Here is a 24,552-nt window from a genome sequence, read left to right as displayed (position 1 = left end):
AGCTCTTGTTAGAGCAGTTGAGAAGGTGGCTGTGGCTATATGACATAATGTGGTGTGAGGTACCAATGACAGATGATTGGTTCGTAATCGGTATCGTGAGAAAGACTGCCTAAATTGTGGTGCTTCTCCATGATTGGCTGCTGCATTTGGAACTTGGACACCGAAATGATAAACTTCTATTATCAGTATTTAAAAAATTAAACAGCGTATTTACTTGAATTTCAAATTAAAACATCTCTCAATAACGTGCTATCATTCTTTTATTTCACAAGTATTAATAACTAGCAAAATAACAATCAACTGCAAAATGAAAAGGCAGATGAAGCACTTCAGTGATCTTTGGATCGTGCCTAACTTGGTTGGTGGGCGAAGTGGTTCAGCTGCAAGGTAAGAGCTCGTTCAGCAGTCTCAGAGGATGGACAATTTGCTTGCCATGGTATCAGTTAAGACTTAGTTAGCAGTGTCTAGTTTGAAAATCAGAGCTGGTTCGGCAGTGTTGGAAGACAGACATGTTGTCAGATGTGGTAAAGGTTAGTTGTGACTTTATTAATGATGTATGGTTATTTGGACAACAGTTGAGAACAGTGTGATACTAATTATGGAAATATGCAATTCATTAATTTGCTGAAGAATAAAAATCATTTGTGAGTCTAAAAAGGAATGTAATTGTGCAGTTTCTTGTGTGGCATCCCATGTAAACCAACAGATTGGAAATAATCATTTCTAAAACAACATTTCCTCACTAAGAGTTTCTTCCAGCCTCAAGATTATGGATTCATGACCTAAGTGCTAATTTCTACACAGGGGACAACAACTATAGAAGGCTGCAGGTTGGTGCACATTTGTTAGAACTTATGCATTCCACTCAGGGGTGGTGGAAGCAAATATGCACCTTGTGGTCCAGCGATCTTAGTACAGATGAGATCAGTGACACGTCATCTGTGGTAACACAGGGCAGGTATGAAGAAGAGAGATATATTTACAGGAAAGGGTTTAACATGCGCACTTATATATCAGCTCCCTCTAGCTCTCTCTTTTTCAGCTTGCCATAAAGAGGATCTTCCCTCTGTTATTAATTTTTCCAACTGCTTGAACAGATACCTGTAACATGTAAATGTCTTTTGTAAAACAATGTGAACTTTCCACTTAAGTTAGATGTTGCCCAAAATATAATCCTTAACAATATCCACAAAATTTGTATCCAAAATATTATAATTTACAGATTTTATCTAGCAAAACTTCTCAGTTATTCTTATGGAAAAAAATGTGCAAAACTTTTAATATGTCTTTTGCAGTTTAAGTTTTCATTATTATGTACACCCAATAACTGAATGTTTTCTACCTTGTTTATAACTCATTGTTAGAACTCTACTTTATCTAAAGGCGGGTTATTTTTTGAAGAACAAATCTGTATGAGTAATGTTTTCACAAAGCTTAACACATTGACTACTGCAGCCAAAATCAGTAAACTGCTTCCAGAAGGTATATTAAGAATTTTGTACATAGTGAATAGGCATCTCATTTGTAGTCCATTTGTATATAAAAAAAAAAAATCAAACAGATCTTTGTTGTAACTGCATCGGTAGTTGTGCAGTCTTCATTGTACATGGCTCAGTGATATTTATCATTATCTGTATTCAATTTTTCTCATAAAATGGCTATTAATAAGAGGAAACTGAGTGATGTAGAACTTGAACCACTAGCTAGCATGAGTGACGTAGAATGGGATGAGTTTATGAATGAAATCTTGAGTGGCGGGTCTCCATGAATCATCTTCAGTTAAACGTTTATGTGAATATTCAGATGCAGACAACAGTGAGTGCAATGAAGAAGCTGAACAGGTTGATCCAGTAGCAACACTTCAAATAACAGTGACAAGTGTACTGACATTCCTCAAGATCCACCAGTATTTGCACTCAATGACAATGTTGCATTGAGATTAGACTCAGAAAATTTTGGCATCAATGCCCTTGTTGATTTATTTTTTTCCCCAAAGAGCCCCCAATGTCTTTGTTTCAAGAAACAATCTTTATGTGATCCAGGAAGCAAAAAACTCTGGGAGGAGAAGGTCAACCAGGATCTCACGATGGAGGGATACAGATGTTGTGGAAATGAAAGTATTTCTGGGTCTGTTGCCTGTAAAGGGACATCCTCCTCTAACATTAATTTTCTTCAGGAGAAGTTATCGATACCAAAAACACTTTCTGCTTTTTAAAGAAGTTAATATTATCTCACCTGTTTTTCTAAAAGAATTTCATATGATTATTTACTCAATGTGGTATATTTCAACCTACAATCAGTAAAAAGAAATTACTTTATTTTCATTGTTACAATTGATATATACTAACTCAGCATGTACTGTTAAAATTACTTTTATTTTAGGAACATTAGAAATTACAAAATAACTGGCACATTTAAAATTCCTATTATTAATTGTGCAATTGGATGATATTTATTAAACTTATTTCTGGATTCATTTATAAAATAATGATATAAAATAACAGAAAGTCATTTGTCAAGAAAGTTTGTAAACTTGTTGGAGTATTGTTAGTTTTGCAGAATGTATTGGTAGTGGGCATGCCTCTGATGTGATCAAAAATATTTTTTATGTTTGGCAAAAACAATGTAATTTTTGATTTTGTAGTGGAAATTGTAAAGACAGTGTGATCTAGAAAAATGTGAAAGAATAAAAATCCACATAAAAACAGGCCATTCTTCAGTAGTTATCATGTCAGTTGGAACCACGAGAACCTATATATAAAAAATAAATTCAGCTTCAAGAATCAACCCCTGGACATGAAGACCGGGAGCCAACTATGAGAAAAGAAGATAAGTAAAAATGTTAATTGTAAATCTTACTCCTCTTGAAGTTTATTAAAAGAATTTATTGTAAAGTCAGTGACAATCAGCAAATCAAATGATGTGAGGGAGTGGTAGATTACATGCCACACATGGGACCTTATTGCTTTTCATGAACAGAATGTTACTGCAGTACACACCCTTGTTACAATGTCACATTATGGAAATCTGTTATGAGTAGAAACAGATTTCAGCTTATATTGAGATGTCTACACTTGTCAGACCACTCATTGCAATCTAATGGCCAACTCTACAAAATTAGACCAGTTTTATATCATTTCAGTAGCATCATGAGCAATAATTACATTCCTGACAAGAATCTCTGCATTGAGAAATGAATTGTATTGTGGTCCAGCTGTCTGTTTCTCAGGCAATATATCAGAAACACGAAAGACAAGTATGGTATACAACTTTTTAACTTTGTGAATCTAATCCTGTAGTTCAAAAAATAAAAATGTTGTGTAGCAAGACACAGGAAATGGCTGAGATGAGTCATGCATCTGAAGTTGTTTTACACCAGATGGAAGCTTTCTTGAACAAAGGATATGTGCTTCATATGGATAATTTTGCAATTCTGTATCACTTACAAATTTTTGTTGACTTACAAAACCTATATGTGTGCAACATTGCTTAACATCAGGAAGAAAAATCCATAATTATTACTTATTATGTAATTGAAAAAGGGTCAGTTGGTGTGGAAAAGAAATTGCAATATTTTGTTTTGTAAACAGAGAGACAACAGGGAATTCATGACCATTTCTAATTTCTACAACATGCCAAAATGGTGGAGTACATTATAGAAGTAGTGAAGTTCTGTTGAAATCAGACATAGTCAGAGACTACAACAATAGTATGAAAGGTGTTGATCAGTCAGATCAAATGCCGTTATATTATTCAGCACTGTGAAAAGCTATTAAATGGCCATAAAAGCTTGGTCTACATGTAATGCAAATTTGTCTGCACAATGTCCATGGGTTTTATAATCAAACAGCAGGAAGAGAATCAAGTCTGTAACTTTCAGAGAACAAAATTTATTCAAGTATTGATTGGGGATAGGACGCCAGACATCCCAAAGAAAGTGCGTGGCCAACAAATCCATGCAGACTGTGCACACAATAAAAGAAATGCTATGAATCATGGTAATTTTGTCCTATTTGTGAAGCAATGCTGGTCTTTTGCATGGAAGAATGCTTCAAGACATATCATCAATAAAAGACTTTATTTTTTACCATTAGTGACACAAAGTATTCATTTTACGTCTAAAGCTAAAATAATTGTATGAACTTTCGTATGGGTTTTTCTGTTAGTTTATCCTAATTGTGAAAATAAAAATTCTGTTCCACCATGCCCAGATGTTTTAGCTATACTGGTCCCTGATGCCTAAAACCAGTAAATTGCATGTACTTGCTATTAACGTTTTCATTTTGAACTTTATGCTGATACTCAAATCAGGTGCCAGCAAACACTTCATCAGGTACAAGATAACTTGTAGTTGGCTGTCACCATGTTAAAAGTATCCCATCTGTGCGAAACTATTAAATACTGTTAACCCACTTTATTTTGAAAAATAGGTGATTTACAGATTTTAAATACATTTCAAAATTCTAAATTTGGTAATGTTACCTTATATTCTTTTTTTCTTGATAGAGCAACATCATAATTGAAACTTCCTAACAGGTTAAAGCTGTATACCAGACCAAGACTGTGAGGATGGGGTGTGAGTCATGCTTGGGTAGCTCAGTTGGTAGAGCACTTGCCGCAAAAGGCAAAGGTCCAGAGTTTCAGTCTCGGTCCGGTACACAGCTTTAACCTGCCAAGAAGTTTCATATCAGTGTACACTCCACTGCAGAGTGAAAAATCTCACTCTGGAAACATCCCCTAGGCTGTGGCTAAGCCATGTCTCTGCAATATCCTTTGCCCGGCCGGTGTGGCCGAGTGGTTCTAGGCGCTTCAGTCTGGAACCGCGCGACCGCTACTGTCGCAGGTTCGAATCCTGCCTCGGGCATGGATGTGTGTGATGTCCTTAGGTTAGTTAGGTTTACGTAGTTCTAAGTTCTAGGGGACTGATGAACTCAGATGTTAAGTCCCATAGTGCTCAGAGCCATTTTGCAATATCCTTTCTTTCAGGAGTGCTAGTTCTGGAATGTTCGCAGGAGAGCTTCTGCAGAGTTTGGATGGTAGGAGACAAGGTACCGGCAGGAGTAAAGCTGTGAGGACAGGGTGTGAGTTGTGCTTGGGTAGCTCAGTTGGTAGAGCACTTGCTCGTGAAAGGAAAGGTCCCAAGTTCAAGTCTCAGTCCGGCACACAGTTTTAACCTGCCAGGAAGTTTCATATCAGTGCACACTCTGCTGCAGAGTGAAAATCCCATTCAACATCACAATAGTAAATTAAATACACAGTGTTATGCTTTCCATTAATCATTCATAATTTGGCTCAGTATGGTAAAATGGATAATGTTTATTTTGATGGATATGATCATGTTTGGCCCATTCTGTAATTAACATTAATTTTAAACCATGAAGCTGATCTGTTGTTTGAAACACATGGGATCAATATTGGTTAACAATAATACTTGCATCAGCTGAAAGAAGGGCCAGTTCTGTCTCTTGGTTTAATACATACTGTCTGTTCTTTCAGACATGTCTGAAAGACCAGAGACCATTTTTGATCAAGCAGCCACTATGTACTAATACACAAAGGAATTACAGACCTTGGCTGTGAGTGGCCACTGATTGAACTCAGTGGGAAATCAGGTACAAATTTTCATCTTTCCCCATTGATTTCAATTAACAAATGCTTGCAGGGAACGCCTGTAATTCCTTTGAATACTAATCATATAAAATGATACATCATTATTTTAGATCAAGGATAGGTGCTAGCCGAGTTATTGAGACTTCGTGAATATCTTCAACAGCATAGTGTAACTTGCTACTTGTTTCTTAAGTAAGAAGTGAAGCAGTTTTGTATTGAACCATGCATACCATAAAAATGTAGGTTTTTAATAGAAACTCATCACAGAAATCGTAAAATGCCTTTCATTTGGCACAGAAGATGCCACTGGAATTATTTTGGTTCAAAAGTATTTTGCACTCAGTGAATGTATAAGTATTTTCCCCAGTGGACCATAAATTCTGAAATATGAAAGAGTATTGGCTAAGTATGCCATTAGTGCCTTTCTATTTGCAAGCCTTCAACACTCTATCTCAACAAATAGAGTGGAAAATGAGGTTGAGAGGGAGAATTATAGATGTTTATTGAGTCGTCATTGATATAGAAAGGCATGAAAATGTCATACATTAATCTGAAATGAAATAAATTCACTGGAATGAAATAAGTGAAGTAATTCTGTATGAAAGTAATCAAGATGCAATGACATGAAATGATATTAACAAAAACTGGTCAGAATAGGTACACCTGCAATATAATAAATGTGACATGACATAAACTTTGTGCTAGACTGCAACTCAAATCTTTGCAGACATGAAGCCAATTTAGCTTGCCTTCAGCCCTGAATTAGTTTTTCATTGTCATTGATCTTTCCTTCTGTTGCTCAGGAACACTACAATTGGAAGTTCTCCTATGGAGTACATGAGAAAACAATGGGGTACTGATTTGGTGGAGGACACTGGTTCACACTGTCATACAGATATGCATCAGCTGAATTAATTCCACTGAGGTGAAATTAATAGATGAAAACATCAGTGATAATGTAAACTTTAGTTTGGTCTAATGGGAATGCTTAAACAGCCAAACGGTTAAGCATATTGTTCAGGTTAAAATCCCAACCTGGGATAAGTTTTCATTTGTCATGGTATATTGATGTATGTTTGTGAAAATATTCTGAATTAATTATGTATTACATATAAGTTGAGGAAGATTGATTTGTTGGTTGAGGGTTTAAAGGACTAAACAGCCAGGTCATGTGACAGTCCATCTGGATTTAGTGACATCAGTCAAAAATCTGATCAAACTGTGATAGTATCTAGGAGTGGTAGAAATGGAAGCATTGAAAGCAGTATTGATGCCAAGGATAGGAAATAACTGTATGAGGGATAAAAATATATGGGTCAGGTGCTTCTGCAGGCCAGAGAGCAAATGTGGACCATAGGGGCCTCATCTGCAGTGAGGGTCACATCCTGCACATCTTTGGAAAAGCTAAGACAGTATTGGAATAAATAATTCTTTCTGGCTGGGTGGAGAGGAGGTCGGTAATATTGAAAATGCTAAATATATAATGGATGTTGGTGGGACTGAAACAATAAAATAAAGTGAAGGAAGTAGTCAGGTCAGTGAGGATGTAAGTGCTGTTAAGTATCCTCTAGGGCTCAGCATGTGATGGGAGACACTATCCCACAATTGTCTTGCCCATGATCTGATATAGTCAAAGTGTTAACATCTTCTCTTGATGGAACCATAAAAGCCTGTTCCGTTGTCCTTTCATCATCAGTTAAGATGAAGTACAAAGAATCCTTAAGACCTGGCCTTCCTCAGGATATTATGTGAAGAGGCATTTCTAAAAGAGTAAAATAGGGTGCTACAGATAAATGGGGTAACAGCATCTAAAAATAATTGAAAGAAGATTACAAGAGGAATGAACAGTGTGGCTAATGGAGTAAATAGTGTTGAGGATGTCCCATTCCAGCTTGTGGAGTGAGTCACCACAAAGCCAAAACAATGACCCCCCTCTATCCCAAAAAATAGATAAATAAAGCAGTTTAAATCATTTTATCTCAGAATATGAATCACTTTCTTGGTGAAAACAAATAACCACTTAACTTCTCATACTTTGTTTGCTAACATTAGAGGCCAAAAAGGCAGAAGGTAATGCTTGTTCTAGAGTTCCAGAGGAGGTGGCATCTCACCAGATGTGAGCTACAGGGCTCTGAAACCACAGTGTGGAGGTAGTTCTTCATGTAAGACAAAACTATGTGTTAATCTGATGTGACTGATGTGGAGGTGACATAGGACAGTGGATTCCTTCTGGGAGAAATGGAAGACGGGCTGCCATGCAACAAGATTCTCCTTTATAGTGTGTAGTTCATTAGAGAGGGCAATAGTCCACCAGATGGTGTTCTATATACAAGTCAGTGGAGTTGTTACAGGCACCTGTAAGTCTATGCCTGGGATTGTCAGAGGTGATTGGACAAGTAATCGGTTCTAGTCAAATGGCTGCCCAGTTCATTTCATGGGATACCCACATGACTGTGGACCCAGTGGAAGGCAACTGAGCAGGTAGTATTGCTAAGGTCAGAGAGAAGAGCATGAATAGCAGATAACACAGGATGACCAGAGTAGCATTGATCAATAATGGGAGGTTTGATAAATAAATTGTAAAGCTCTATTAATGGCTATCAGCTCCACCATAAAAACACATGGTCCCAGCAATGAATTTTGTCACCCACTGTATGAAAAAAGAATTTAATATGATGAATGATTAGGAAATTGTTGTATGGTGATTGTATAAATGATGAAGATGTGGCATCAGACGAACTGAAAATCTATGATCTCCACTTCCATAACGAGAAAGTCTGTGGGACTAGTCCAGATGATGTGAGTGGCCAGTCTTAATCTACAATGATGTATTGGGTTCATTAACTTCAAAATTGGTGGTTGCATTGAGCCATTAACGTGGCAACCATTGTCTACTTGGGACAAGATCAGGACCTGGTAAATACAGAGCAGAATAGCATCATAGCACAATGGGCAACCCCAAGAGGTGTGGATGAGGTGACAGACAACATAAAACATTCATTTTTAACTCACAAATATGGGGCAACTATGTCAACTTTTTAAATAAAAGGAGTCCCAAAAATCAGGCTGAATAACAATGTCTGAGTGCTAGGTATCCAAGTAGAGTTCTGGGACATGATGAACTGTAGCACAATGAAAAATGGTTGATCGTGTTTTATGGGAGAAAATTGGAATCCTTGGTAAAAGGCCCAGATGAAAGTTCTTTTCTTGGGTCCCAGCAGATGCCATTCAAGTGCAGTTGTGTATTAAGAAGTTTACCAAATGCAAAATTGTCAAAATACAATGTGGGGTTAGCCACTGGTCCAACAATGATCACTGTCCCATTGATGGCTATAAGGAAGAACATAGCATTTAGTAAGGAGCTCAAGGGGCACTGTTTTTTGGACATGTGGTAGCTGAGCAATGTACCAACCCTAATCGAAAATGGTTTGATCGATAGAAATTTACAAATAAGAATTGGAAGGTAGCCTCCATATCTCCAGTCATGACGGGTAAGTAAAATCTGATAATGCTAAATGGTGTAGTAAGCTTAACGTAGCTCTAAAACAACTGCAGTGAGGACCTGCCATGAAAAATAAATGTAGTAGGTTTGCTGTTTCTACCCTAACCAGATGGTCAGTTGTGGATCATCCCTCTCAGAAACCCCACTGATAAGAGCATCAAAGGCCCTGCGACTCGAGAACCCAGCATAATAATAATTTAAAATAGTTTGCAGAGGCTGTTGGTGAAGCTAATTGGTCATCTGAGATGAGATGACATACGTTCCAAAAAAAGAGATATACTGCTCCCATACTTCCTTTTTATTCAATTTAATTATCTATTGCACCCTTGCATACATCTGCTTCAAAGAGATGAGGGCAGTCTGTGAAATACCTCACCTGAGTTGTTGCAGGGGCTTTGATGACTCCGAATGCCCACTTGCAATGTCTTTTGTCCTACACAGCACTGGTCGTTATTGGAGGGGGTCAATAGAAAGGGGGACAGCATTTCCAGCAGCTTGGATTATCACACCAGATATGTTTCCCACAACCTTGTTGATGCAAAACGTCGGGGAGGGGACGAAAGGTATAGCATAGGTGCAATTGCCAGTTTTCCCTAACAAGAGGCAACACGTAAAATGATCCATCAAGTAGTAAGTTGGTTAGTTAGTTAGTAGTGGCAAAGAAATAACAGGATCTTCAGAAAGTGGTAATTATCACTGGTTCATCATGTAGCAATCATTGTAGCAAAGCCAGTAGACTGGGGAAAGAGACTGCCGGGCTGGCAACCAAAAATGTTCATTGGGCACAGAACAAAATTAGAATTGTTTACAGACACACTGATATTGCTTGCAATGTGGTGAAGAGGGGAATCCACTCATTGACAACTCCTGTGTAAACCAATGTACAAACCCCACCTAGATCTAATCCATGCTGCTATGATTCTGGCGTAAGGCATGGTCACATTGAAGGTTTGGAGAATAGTCATTAGTGAAGTGTGTTTTTAGGGAAACAGTACATACTGCAAGATTCCATAGCTGTAGTAGTTCTAGTAGGTGACAGTAACATCCATTGCTGTTCCATTGCATTATCATGTTCAGAGTAGCCTACTTAGGCATGATGGTACCAAGAAGAATGGTCATTCTCCAGGATAACTGTCTGTCACCTAAATGGCTGGAGCAACACCTACAAACATGGGCTCTGGGCCTGCTGGTGGAGGAAGATCCGGTGCCTCCAGTGCAAACTGATTTCTTATAGGATCTAAGTGGTCACACTTTTTTGGGCTTTAAAAAAAGGGGGTGGGTTGATGGAGACTAAGTTCCTAGATTTTATATTCATTAACTAAGGTAGCACATTTAAGTCTGGGATTGTGTATGGTGATCATCTCCACAATTGACACAGGCTGAAAGTTGCACACTTGGTGAATTTTCACAAAGTGGTCATCCACAATCTCCACTAATTGGGCTATTCATTTAATACGAAGACTAGAATCCCCACCAGAGGACACCTGCTTAGGTGGCCATTAGGGGGCATGATAGCCATGCAGTGCTGTCATAACATGGGGAGATCACCACCATCTAGCAACCTGAATACAGTGGAAAACAGCAGACTGTGCAGCCACTATATAGGTGGCTGCCCAGCACTCACTTCGTCAGTTCAATGATAATGCTTAATATTGTCGGATCTATCTTTGCTGTACTAGGACTGCTTGATAACTACCTTGCTTGTCATCCAGTTACCCTCTCTGGACACATCTTTGATTTGTCTCTCTGCTGCTCTTGTCCTCGTTGTCATCAAGGCATCAGGTAGTGCCTTCTTGTAATCAACGTTGTCTGTCCTTGTCTTGATCTGTTCTTTTCTCTGCAGTCTGTCTGTCACATTTTGTTTACCAATTGTTAGTTTGGGTTACTCCTCTGCAGGTGGCTCTCCTGCCTGATGGCTCTTTATGTTTCACCATTTCTTTCAGAGCTCTAATGTGTGCACTGTCACCTGGCTACCCACCGATATAGCATTGGTGACAAAGAAACAGGAAGTTATTAGGGAGCATGGACAGAATGCTGGCTTGTCTGCTGAAGTATCAATAGATGTTAGGGCAGCAGCAGCAGCTCCAGCTAGACTTGTTACAAAAATCACTTCAGTTTCAGGTGCTCAAACTCAGAGTACATGAGACTTAGTTGTGCCAGGCCTCAGCACCTCTCACTAGTGGCACCTCCACACCTTCCCCATCATTTCCATCTTTTATTGACACTGGAACACATACTTGTATCATCTAAAACTATATCCCATAGCATTTCAAGTCACAGATGATTCATCACAGCCATAATTTTTTTTTCCCTGGGGTTCACCAGGAAAGGCCTTTCTGTTCCAAAAGTTGGCTACTCTGTTAGACCCTGTCACTCTCTTCTTTCAGCAGATACGCCTTCTGTTGAGTAATGACTTGGCTGAGATACACCATGTTGTTGCCTCCAGGTTCCATCAATACCATAAACAGATGAGGCAATGATACCACTCTTTGTAACTGACTTGCAAGTTGTCAGTCCTGAATGCGATTTACATCACAAGAATGAAGGCTGCAAGACTTTGTTTCTAGCTCTGTATCTCATCAGTTCATGCATAATTGTATCAGATTGTATTGTGCGCTACATAGAGTTATGCTATATTGCATTAGTTATGTATAGTTGTTTTTCTTCATGAATGATTATACATCTCTGCAAGAATGAGTTCAAAGAGGTGCAAGTGCTCCTTTAACACATAACTGCAAAAATAATATCTATTCATAAACAACAACAGCTCTTCAAACTGGAGGAAAAGTGAGATGCCACACATGTGCTTGTAGTCTCTCATTAAGCTATGGTGGCCATGGATATAGACTGATGAACATAAAACAGCAGTCTTGCATCAGTGTCTAGTGCAACATTAAAGTAGTTATTTAGATATGATAAACTTTGTGGTCAGCAGGAGAGGTTAGTTGTAACTAAGGGAGCTTTCACATATCATACTTTGCAAGACAGTCATAGCTTCATATCTACCCACTGTATACTGAAGCTTCTTCAAGCATCATTGCAGCGTAAATTTGCATGTGCAAGTACAGAAACATAGCCGACAATCCTGAAGCATTAGTTGCTCATATTTTAACTGTGTTGCAATGTGATTTGGAAAGGGTGATATTTATTTCTACTTGTGTCTGATGCATCTAACCTCAAAGAGATTAAGGTTTTTACCTGTCCTTGTTAGATATTTTGTTTCCAGACCTGGTGTAAAAATAAGCATATCACAACTAAAATCATTGCCTGGAGAAACATCTACTAATGTAAGTGACTATTTAACAGCCTGCCTCAGAGAAAGTGGTCTAGAAGAAAAAGTTGTACTGTATGCTCATAATAATAACTGCAGGTTTGGAGGTGATGGGGGAAATGGTCAGAACAATGTTTTTACCAACCTGCAAGTGAAGCTAGCCATGGACTGATATGGGTTTGGTGTGCTGCCTATATATTCTGCACAATACAGTTCAAGCAGCTACTGACATTTAGCCTAAAGATACAGAAATGGTAGTTTGCAAAATATTTCGACACTTCAAATTATAAACTATGAGACTTGAAAGTTGGAAAGACCGTTGTAGCTTTTTGGAAACACATTTTCAATCATTCTGGGTTACTCTATCACACGATGGTAAGCACTATTGCTTGCAGTTGGAAGATTTATTAAAATTTTTAAACTACTAAAATCACACTCCAGAAAATGTCTATTGTTCCTTCAAACCTTCTGTCAGAACTCCTTTTCTGGAGTATTTTATATTTTCTTCAGAGCTAAGCAGTGAAAAACACTGAAGGACAGTAATTCAATTTCTATTAACTGATTGTGTTGGTGAGTTGAAAGCCACCTTGGAGAAGAAATCAGAAGACCAGTTTCTTCTCCTAAATGTCAAAACAATTCTAGAAAATGTTGAAGCAATGAACGTTTGCTGCCAGTAGAGGTAAAATGTTTCATATGTTCTGCTGTACTATTTTCCTATGAAAATGCTCATCCTGTAGGGAAAAGTGGACCAAAAAAAGTTTCAAGACTATGCAAACTGATATATTTTATTAAATTTAACTGAATCCAATGACTGAAAAAAGCGGAAATGAATTACATATTTTAATCAGTTAAAAAGTTCCTATACAATACAATGTATTGTAAATTTAAAACTTACAAAATTAAAACACCAAAAATTAAAAAATTTCTAGATTAAAAAATTAATTTAGTAAAAATTGAAAAATTAAGATATTTTTTTTCCTTACAAATGGATATACGAATTTTAAGACACCTGTGTTTTTCTTACTTATATTTCTTAGAAGTACTTTCAACATAAATGAAATGAGAGATGTAAAAAGGAAAATTTCAGGGGATATTATAAACGTAATAAAAAAATTCCATTTACTTTACAGTTAAGAACTTAAAATTGGAAACGATTATCTCACTATAAAATTGAAAACAGTGATGAAGTTTTTTTAAAATGAAAATAAACCATTAAAAGGAATATTCCCATTTTCTATTGACATATTTGGTAGACAACAAGATAGAATAACAGTTAATGAATATTTAGTTGAAAAAGCATTTAGAAAAAGATTGAAAACTATAAAATTCAAGAATTAGCTACACTTGACTGAAAAGTAGTTAAACGAAATCTTAAATTATCTAATGGCTTGATAATCAATTTAAATTTACTTTGTGACTACATAATGAAGACATTAATACATAATGAAATATGATTCATATAGATACAGATATAATTAAAAAATTTTGCAGAGATAAAAATGATATTATAGAAAACATCTCTAATTTTTTACCATGGGGATCAGGATGGATATTACATAGAATTGTAGGATTACAATTAGCAATTAATAGATATGTTCCTTTAACAGGTTCATCTAATGTCAAATTACCAGAAAAAAAATAAAAGAAACAATACTTCCATTAATCTAAAAATTAATGACATAGAAACGTTTTCTGTTGTCTGTAGCTTCAACATTAAACTTAGTAGATGGGCCAAAATGTAATAATTCAGATATAACAGGTAATTGTAAAGAATTAGTAAATATCTTGAAGAAATAAACTGAAATTTGATTTCATGTTGCAAAAAACTACATTCCAAAAACTGAGACTAAAATTAATAATCACTCAAAAAATGAGAATAAAATTTATGGTATTCGAAAAATCGAGACTAAAATTAATACACCTATATCGTACATTCTTTTCATGGAGAATATCAGGTATATTCATTAAAAAATTCTAGGAAAGAAACATAATCGTTTATTGTGTTTTAAAAAAGAAAATCATTCATGGAACTGCTGGATAAAAAATTAATCTGGACTTGTTACTAGTCAGATTACCACAAATATAAACCAAAAATTTATTTATGATTTTTGTTTATTACATTTTAATAATTAAGAATTTTAAATGATAATTCAAATATTATTTAATCAATTAACCAATATAAGTAGAACTATTAGAGAAAAGTGAATATACAGCATTTGTATTAAAATGGATAATTGTAAGCACAATCCTGAAATCTCTTCTACTACAAAATACAAAAAATGCCAATAAATGGTTTTTGTTATTATATTGAACCTATAAGTGGACAGCACAAAAATCCAGTTAGATACAGAAGAATTAATCAGTAATTTACACTATATATGGGGACAAAAGTTGAAGAAATTGGAGAAATTTATGCTGAAGAAGAAGAAACGATGTCTTTAGCTCCTGAAGATCAAATAAGGCATAATAAATATAAATTCTTGTACTTTATGTGAAATTTGTTATATAAAAGTTAAAAAGTTGGACATCACGATAATTGAACAGGAAAAACAACAGATCCATTAAGTAATAATTGGTATTTATAAATAAAACATCCTAATTTTGTATGTATTTATTTACATAATTAATAGATATGATTCTCATTTATTAGTAAAAAACTTGATTATGACAATAAAAGAAATAAAATTAATGCCAAATAATTAAAATAGATATTTTAGTTATGGTAAGAAAAATACAGAAAATTAGGAAATAAGAGTTGTTGATACATATAATTTGTGGCCTCAAGGCCTAATAATCTTTCTTCTAATTAAAGATATTCGAATGGAAAATTATTAGCAATTTTTTCCAGCGGATTTAATAGTACTAGTAACAAGAAAATTTGTTTGCTTAAGATTACATAGATAGTTGGGAAAAATCTAAATAAAAAAACTACACCTAAGGAACATTTTATTAATATATTGAGTATCAGAATTGTAAATAAGATTATAAACAAGTTCAAATAATTAGAGAAAGTATTAACAAAAAATTAAATAGAATAAAATGGTTTATGTTCAAAATATGCTGTTTTATTATTAGCTAATGTTTTTGAAAATTCAAGAAAACTTGTATAAAACTTCATGAATTTTATCCTTCCTGGTATTAGGCAGCACAAGGGTTATCTTCTGACAATATGTTAAAAATGGTTGAGCGAACACTGGAATTATTAGATGACTATCTATGATTTCAATTGTTGAAGAATGGATAAAAGAGGAATTTCTTGGAATTGTAAAAGATATGGGGAAGCTAATAAAATGTATGAAACATTTTGATTCTGAAAAAGAATATAATTATTTAAGGTTATTGGATATTAGTTATGAATATGGAAAATCATTCTCTTCATATTTACCTTAGAATGTTTGAAATGGGATAAACAGAAATACTTCGATTTTTAAAAAATTAAGCGAAATTTTAAAACTTCAAAATTTGAATGTATTTTTGAAGTAAACATACAATACACAAAGGATTTGCATGATTTTCATAACAATTTACTATTAGTTCCAAAAATAAAGTTCTTTCAGAAACTAATGAAATAAAATTATTAACTACATTATACCATAACTGTAATTACATTGACCATTACAGAAATGTTAACATTATTTGCTTCTAAGTAAAATTTAACAAAAATATATAAAGTACACAAAATTGAAAATTTGTCTGGTTTAAAAATACATAGATTTCAATACAGAAATAAGAATAAAATAAAAAAATAATTTCTAAAAAGATATCTGTAAACTGATAAATAATTCAGTATTTGGGAAACCAATCCAAAACATGAGAGACAGTGAATCTAAAATTAGTCTTGTTGTTGTTGTTGTTGTTGTTGTGGTCTTCAGTCCTGAGACTGGTTTGATGCAGCTCTCCATGCTACTCTATCCTGTGCAAGCTTTTTCATCTCCCAGTACCTACTGCTACCTACATCCTTCTGAATCTGCTTAGTGTATTCATCTCTTGGTCTCCCTCTACGATTTTTACCCTCCACGCTGCCCTCCAATACTAAATTGGTGATCCCTTGATGCCTCAGAACATGTCCTACCAACCGATCCCTTCTTCTGGTCAAGTTGTGCCACAAACTTCTCTTCTCCCCAATTCTATTCAATACTTCCTCATTAGTTATGTGATCTACCCATCTAATCTTCAGCATTCTTCTGTAGCACCACATTTCGAAAGCTTCTATTCTCTTCTTGTCCAAACTGTTTATCGTCCATGTTTCACTTCCATACATGGCTACACTCCATACGAATACTTTCAGAAATGACTTCCTGACACTTAAATCAATACTGGATGTTAACAAATTTCTCTTCTTCAGAAACGCTTTCCTTGCCATTGCCAGCTTACATTTTATATCCTCTCTACTTCGACCATCATCAGTTATTTTGCTCCCCAAATAGCAAAACTCCTTTACTACTTTAAGTGCCTCATTTCCTAATCTAATTCCCTCAGCATCACCCGACTTAATTAGACTACATTCCATTATCCTTGTTTTGCTTTTGTTGATGTTCGTCTTATATCCTCCTTTCAAGACACTGTCCATTCAATTCAACTGCTCTTCCAAGTCCTTTGCTGTCTCTGACAGAATTACAATGTCATCAGCGAACCTCAAAGTTTTTATTTCTTCTCCATGAATTTTAATACCTACTCCGAATTTTTCTTTTGTTTCCTTTACTGCTTGCTCAATATACAGATTGAACAACATCGGGGAGAGGCTACAACCCTGTCTTACTCCCTTCCCAACCACTACTTCCCTTTCATGTCCCTCGAGTCTTATAACTGCCATCTGGTTTCTGTACAAATTGTAAATAGCCTTTCGCTCCCTGTATTTTACCCCTGCCACCTTTAGAATTTGAAAGAGAGTATTCCAGTCAACATTGTCAAAAGCTTTCTCTAAGTCTACAAATGCTAGAAACGTAGGTTTGCCTTTCCTTAATCTTTCTTCTAAGATAAGTCGCAAGGTCAGTATTGCCTCACATGTTCCAGTGTTTCTACGGAATCCAAACTGATCTTCCCCGAGGTTGGCTTCTACTAGTTTTTCCATTCGTCTGTAAAGAATTCGTGTTAGTATTTTGCAGCTGTGACTTATTAAGCTGATAGTTCGGTAATTTTCACATCTGTCAACACCTGCTTTCTTTGGGATTGGAATTATTACATTCTTCTTGAAGTCTGAGGGTATTTCGCCTGTTTCATACATCTTGCTCACCAGATGGTAGAGTTTTGTCAGGACTGGCTCTCTCACGGCCGTCAGTAGTTCCAATGGAATATTGTCTACTCCGGGGGCCTTGTTTCGACTCAGGTCTTTCAGTGCTCTGTCAAACTCTTCACGCAGTATCATATCTCCCATTTCATCTTCATCTACATCCTCTTCCATTTCCATAATATTGTCCTCAAGTACATTACCCTTGTATAGACCCTCTATATACTCCTTCCACCTTTCTGCTTTCCCTTCTTTGCTTAGAACTGGGTTTCCATCTGAGCTCTTGATATTCATACAAGTCGTTCTCTTATCTCCAAAGGTCTATTTAATTTTCCTGTAGGCGGTATCTATCTTACCCCTAGTGAGATAGGCCTCTACATCCTTACATTTGTCCTCTAGCCATCCCTGCTTAGCCATTTTGCACTTCCTGTCGATCTCATTTTTGAGACGTTTATATTCCTTTTTGCCTGTTTCACTTACTGCATTTTTATATTTTCTCCTTTCATCAATTAAATTCAATATTTCTTCTGTTACCCAAGGATTTCTACTAGCCCTCGTCTTTTTACCTACTTGATCCTCTGCTGCCTTCACTACTTCATCCCTCAAAGCTATCCATTCTTCTTCTACTGTATTTATTTCCCCCATTCCTGTCAATTGCTCCCTTATGCTCTCCCTGAATCTCTGTACAACCTCCGGTTCTTTTAGTTTATCCAGGTCCCATCTCCTTAAATTCCCACCTCTTTGCAGTTTCTTCAGTTTTAATCTACAGGTCATAACCAATAGATTGTGGTCAGAGTCCACATCTGCCCCAGGAAATGTCTTACAATTTAAAACCTGGTTCCTAAATCTCTGTCTTACCATTATATAATCTATCTGATACCTTTTAGTATCTCCAGGGTTCTTCCATGTATACAACCTTCTTTCATGATTCTTAAACCAAGTGTTAGTTATGATTATGTTGTGCTCTGTGCAAAATTCTACCAGGCGGCTTCCTCTTTCATTTCTGTCCCCCAATCCATATTCACCTACTATGTTTCCTTCTCTCCCTTTTCCTACACTCGAATTCCAGTCACCCATGACTAATAAATTTTCGTCTCCCTTCACAATCTGAATAATTTCTTTTATTTCATCATACATTTCTTCAATTAATTCGTCATCTGCAGAGCTGGTTGGCATATAAACTTGTACTACTGTAGTAGGTGTGGGCTTCGTATCTATCTTGGCCACAATAAGGCGTTCACTACGCTGTTTGTAGTAGCTTACCCACATTCCTATTTTCCTATTCATTATTAAACCTACTCCTGCATTACCCCTATTTGATTTTGTGTTTATAACCCTGTAGTCACCTGACCAGAAGTCTTGTTCCTCCTGCCACCGAACTTCACTAATTCCCACTATATCTAACTTCAACCTATCCATTTCCCTTTTTAAATTTTCTAACCTACCTGCCCGATTAAGGGATCTGACATTCCACGCTCCGATCCGTAGAACGCCAGTTGTCTTTCTCCTGATAACGACATCCTCTTGAGTAGTCCCCGCCCGGAGATCCGAATGGGGGACCATTTTACTTCCGGAATATTTTACCCAAGAGGACGCCATCATCATGTTATCATACAGTAAAGCTGCATGCCCTCGGGAAAAATTACGGCTGTAGTTTCCCCCTGCTTTCAGCCGTTTGCAGTACCAGCACAGCAAGGCCGTTTTGGTTATTGTTACAAGGCCAGATCAGTCAATCATCCAGACTGTTGCCCTTGCAACTACTGAAAAGACTGCTGCCCCTCTTCAGGAACCACACGTTTGTCTGGTCTCTCAACAGATACCCCTCCGTTGTGGTTGCACCTACGGTACGGCTATCTGTATCGCTGAGGCACGCAAGCCTCCCCACCAATGGCAAGGTCCATGGTTCATGGGGGGGGAAATTAGTCTTAGATTCAGATAAATATGTTAAATGAGTTCCAAAACCAGATTTCAAATATGAAAGTCTATTTAATGAAAATTTAGTTGCTATGGTATGAATAAAGCTGTTATTAACCTTTTTGTATTGGACTATCTATACCATACATATTGGCATAATCAGTAAATAATTTTCACTCCATTATTATGAAAACAGAATAAGGAGAAAATATCGAGCTTTATTATTATACCGATAGCTATATTTATGATATGTGAACTGAAGATTCCTATATGGATATAAAATCTGTGTTAAACGAATTTGATACAATCAGTTATCTAGAAAATGACAATTATAATATTCCTCAAGTAAAAAAAGTATTGGGAAAAATGAAATAAAATATAATGTAATAATGGTGGAAGAATTTTGTGGTCTAAGATCATAAATGTATGCTTATAATTGGCGAGAATACAGAGAAATTGTCAAAGGAATAAAGAAATGTAGTGTTAAAAGTAAAATAAGTTTTTCATATTATAAATGTCGTTAATTTAGCAATAATGACCATAGTAAAATAATTATTAAGGCCTCAAAATAATAAAAGATATGTCTTAGAAAGCAAAATAAACAGTTTAACATATCGACATTATTTAATAAAGTAAGGAAATAATAAAGTAGTAATATATAATTAACTTAATATAAATTTTGAAATTTTTCATTTTTTGTGACAAATATTTTTCTGAATGAATGAAAGCTACGATCTCTAAAAATTGCAAAATCAATCGATTAGTTACTTCATAGAAATTTACAAAAGATGGTTATAGAAGAACGTGTAGATTTGGTTTAAATGAATAGTGTAAAAAATATATAATAAGAATCCATAACTCGTGTTTGTGGGTAAAAGTTTTTTAAATATTATTAAATAGAACATTTTCAATGAATTCCAAAGGGAAAAACACACAAGAATATCATTATCAATTAATAATCATGAATATGTAAATAATGATGATGATGAAAATGCAGATTCAAAAATAAAATTCCAAGGAATTAAAGATTTCAATTCTTTTTATAAGCCTGCAACATGTTAGAACAAATTATCAAAAAATTTCTTGCATCAGAACCATTACAATATATTACGTTATTATTCTTATCAGTAACATTTGTTTCTTAATCCTGAATTCTTATATGATGAATTGCCCCACAATAAATTCTGCATTTTTCGAATGTAACAAGCAGAGAAAAAAAATGTTGCACTACTTACTGGACGTTCCTCCTACATGGGAATCTTCTGAAGAAAGATGACGCTGTTTCGGGAAATTCTGTTGGGCAAATGTAGAGAACCTGTATTCAGGAAACACTGCGGGTATTATGCTAACTCCATCGCTTACCCCGAGTTTGGTTCACACGAACAAGAGGAAGCTTACGGCTCATTCAAATGCATAAAAAACAGTAATTTTTCGCTTGCTCAGTGCGGGTATGGAATAGGATATAAAGTCTTTGATAGTGTTACGAAGTACCCTCTGACAGACGCTTTTAGTGGCTAGCAGAATATATGTGAAGCTACAGAAGTTGGTACCCAGCCCATCTCATGTATTTCTTCACCTACGAGAAGTTCATTTACTAGAAAAACTTGATATGGACGGTATTACTGTCAATGAAAAGAATGTCACAAGCGCGGTTGCAGTACCTATCTCACCGCCTTTTACGGCGCATCTCCTACTGCAGAAAAGTTGTGAAGCTACTTGCAGGCGCGGATCCGACGGTACACTTCCCCCTCCCCTCCGTCCCAAATAAAAAACAAGAGAAATGCACTAAGTACTACTGATGTATTATATCTGAGGAAGAGTACGGAGAAGGAGAAAGAAGAGGGAGGTGGTGGCTCCATCCTTCAGAACCAAACCAGGTATCTGCGCCTGGCTCCGTTCGCTCATCCCGTATGATCCCACCACCATCTCCCGTCCTTAGCTTATATTCCTACAAGTGAACCACCTACCAGTTTTGCTCCACGCAAATGTATGGCGACATCCATTCTGCAAAATGCTGCAATTTTCATCTGTGAGAAGTACGTTCTTCCAGCCGTTTCTCATCAATTCTCTAGGTTCTTAGATTCACAATACGTGGACTCATTTCACCGCTGTGGAGGAGTCGAACTGGTATAAACCTACCACACACACATTGTTTAAAATCAAAAACTCCTGGGACAGCTTTAAGCAGATATTCGTCTTGTAATTACCTGATAACTATTTATTGATCTTGCACTAACTTGTAACAAACATTCGCCGTGTTTTGGAACTGTCACGAAAACCTTGAAGTGTCAATGAACTGAAATATTTTGGATAATGCGCTGGTTTCCGTTGTCTTTCGATCACACGTCTATTCGAGGCAAGAAGTGCTATATTCCTCTTCCATACGACACATTTGAGGTTCATGGAGAAATCTTGACCGTCATTTGCAGCGATTTATCATGACTGTTATTCTGTGTCCTCTTTTGTGTTTATATCGTTCTTTGGATAGTTGTGTAGTAGCCTATTCTTCACTTGCATCTGCAAAAAATAGCTCTGAGCACTATGGGACTTATCATCTGAGGTCACGAGTCCCCTACAACTTAGAAGTACTTAAACCTAACTAACCTAAGGACATCACACACATCCATGCCCGAGGCAGGATTCGAACCTGCGCCGTAGCGGTCGTGCGATTCCAGAATGAAGCGCCTAGAACCACTCGGCCACAAGGCCGGCTTGCATCTGCAATCAAGGCAGCCGTTGACGTGGATATATGTGGTTCTTGCACCATCTCGCTGTTTCCTGAGTTTTTGAGGAATATCAGAATGCCTTTGAGCCAGGATTTCGATCCTGTTAAATCCCGCTACTTGCATTAAAAAAAAAAAATGGACACTAGCTTGTAAGCAGCTGGGAATTAAAGGATGTTGTGTTGTGTTGTTGAATACAGTGATTTACGACTAATTGGTTTTCAGCGTGAATCGGCCATCAATTGTTCAGATAATCCGTGTGACAGTCAGTACAATATTGTAACGTATAACAATTTTCTCCACAAGGAATGAGAGCACAAACTTCTGTCCTAACTCTAAATTTTATTCTGCACTTTTTGAAGCATGAATAATTTGTCCTAATAGGTGTTTTTAAATCTTTATTATACTGTGTGTCAGTTAATGAAATGATTTTCAAAAGTTACACAGTCGTCACCTTAAGCAAAATATAGCATCGACAGGGGTTTCATGGTGAGATATGTGTCTTAAGCGTAAATGCTGGGAAATGGAAGCTGAGTTTCCTAACAACTGTTCGAGTAATCAGGGTTCCATGAATCTCAGCACTGATAAGTGATGCATATACACACAAGTCATTGATTTTGTTCGAATTCCACACGGTTGAAGTACACACATAGGCTCTTCCAGTATGAAGCGCTTGTCAAGTGTTTTCGAGAAATCGAGGTTAAAAGTTTCACGAGGCTGTTGAATAACATAAACAAGCGAACTATTCTGGGTACCATAGATTGTGCAAGCTCTTGTGGGCCTGTAGCTACAGCAATTACAGTCTAGGATGGGCACATGTAGAAGATGTAGCGCTTCTTTCGCTTCAGATTGAGTACTCATTTCACATTTTATGTTCTACAACCGTCATCAAACGTACTACAGCAGTACGACTCGGTACCTAAAAAGGACAACACACAAACATGCGTCTAGAAACTTCCACCTGTATATTAAATGTGGCTCTCTCCTACACTGCACTTGGTTATGAATGAAGGATTTAGTGTCTCTGTACTAATTAATTGAATCTAACTGCCGTAAATCAAATATGAGAGTGAGTGCTATCACCAGTGTAATATATAGGTTTTCTTGGTGGATTACTTGTCTGTCTCGAAAGCAAGCGTTCAGTACTGTGAAGTATGCAACAAAGTCAGGTCTTTTCTGCAGGGTGTTTCAGATAATATGTTTTTCTCTATATCTGACAGACTCATGAGCGAAAGGAATATTTATGTAGGTAAGGTAAATGTAAGAATCGCTGCTCTTTCTGCAGAGTTATGAAAATAGTTTATTTACAATTTTAATTAACGGAACTGCAGGTTCATGGTGGTACTTTGTATGTGGTATACACTAAACGAAACCCGTTTTAGGCTTCATTCACCAAAATTTAATTTTGTAAGACCTAGGTTTTAGGTTGTAAGTCTGTTCTCCACTACAGAGTAATCTTCAACCCTTACATCTACGTTTTTTATTGTAAGGTACGGACGCTTTGAAAAAAAAAAAGATATGTTTTGAGTCTTTCATACAAACAATAAATTCTCCCACCAAAGCATTTCGTTTCTTGCCACAGATTGAAGAATGGAACTCGTTTCAAGCTGTGGACGACAGTGGCCCAGAAAGGGAGTGTCAGATTAGGTGTTCTTATCTCTAACGTACAAATTAATAAGGGAATGCAATATTTATTTAGGTAGATAATTGTAAGGAAAGTTATTCACTCTGTAAAGTTAGCTACAAAGTGTATTCAGTTATTTTCCAGATAGTTACAGCGATGAGTTACGATTTTTTTTAAATAAAACATAATTTTTTTCTATTACGTAGCTCATGTATATAAATCAACTTCACAAATGTCAGCCCCCGATAGTTGGGTGGTCACTTTCCCGCTTCGCGTGTCGGACTACTAGGTTGTGCTATTAGTTCCGTCTCTGCCGTAGCGCTGCGTGTTTTCCTTGTGTCCGTTTAGTGTCGTGTCTGCTAGTGTTTGGTGTTCGTGCGGCCCTTCCTGTCGCGGCGTCGTCTCGCGCCGTGATGTCCACCACGGTTCCCACGAAAACTCCGCATACAGGTACTGTCAGCTCCACCTTCGCCAAATCCACGCGTCACGTCCAGCCCGGTTCTTTGGAGATACATGACTGGTTACTCGAAACAATTAAAGTCACTAATGGTCAGGTGCATACTGCATATTATGACAGCGAATTATGTGTTTTTGTTAAGTTTCTTGACCCGCTCCAGGTTGATAGGATACTTTCTCGTCACAGTTCTCAGGTACCCTTTATGCACCGTGATCGTTCCACTA

This window comes from Schistocerca piceifrons, chromosome X, assembly GCF_021461385.2.
Source record: "Schistocerca piceifrons isolate TAMUIC-IGC-003096 chromosome X, iqSchPice1.1, whole genome shotgun sequence".
Classification (NCBI taxonomy): domain Eukaryota; kingdom Metazoa; phylum Arthropoda; class Insecta; order Orthoptera; family Acrididae; genus Schistocerca; species Schistocerca piceifrons.
Note: the sequence above shows the minus strand (reverse complement) of the source record.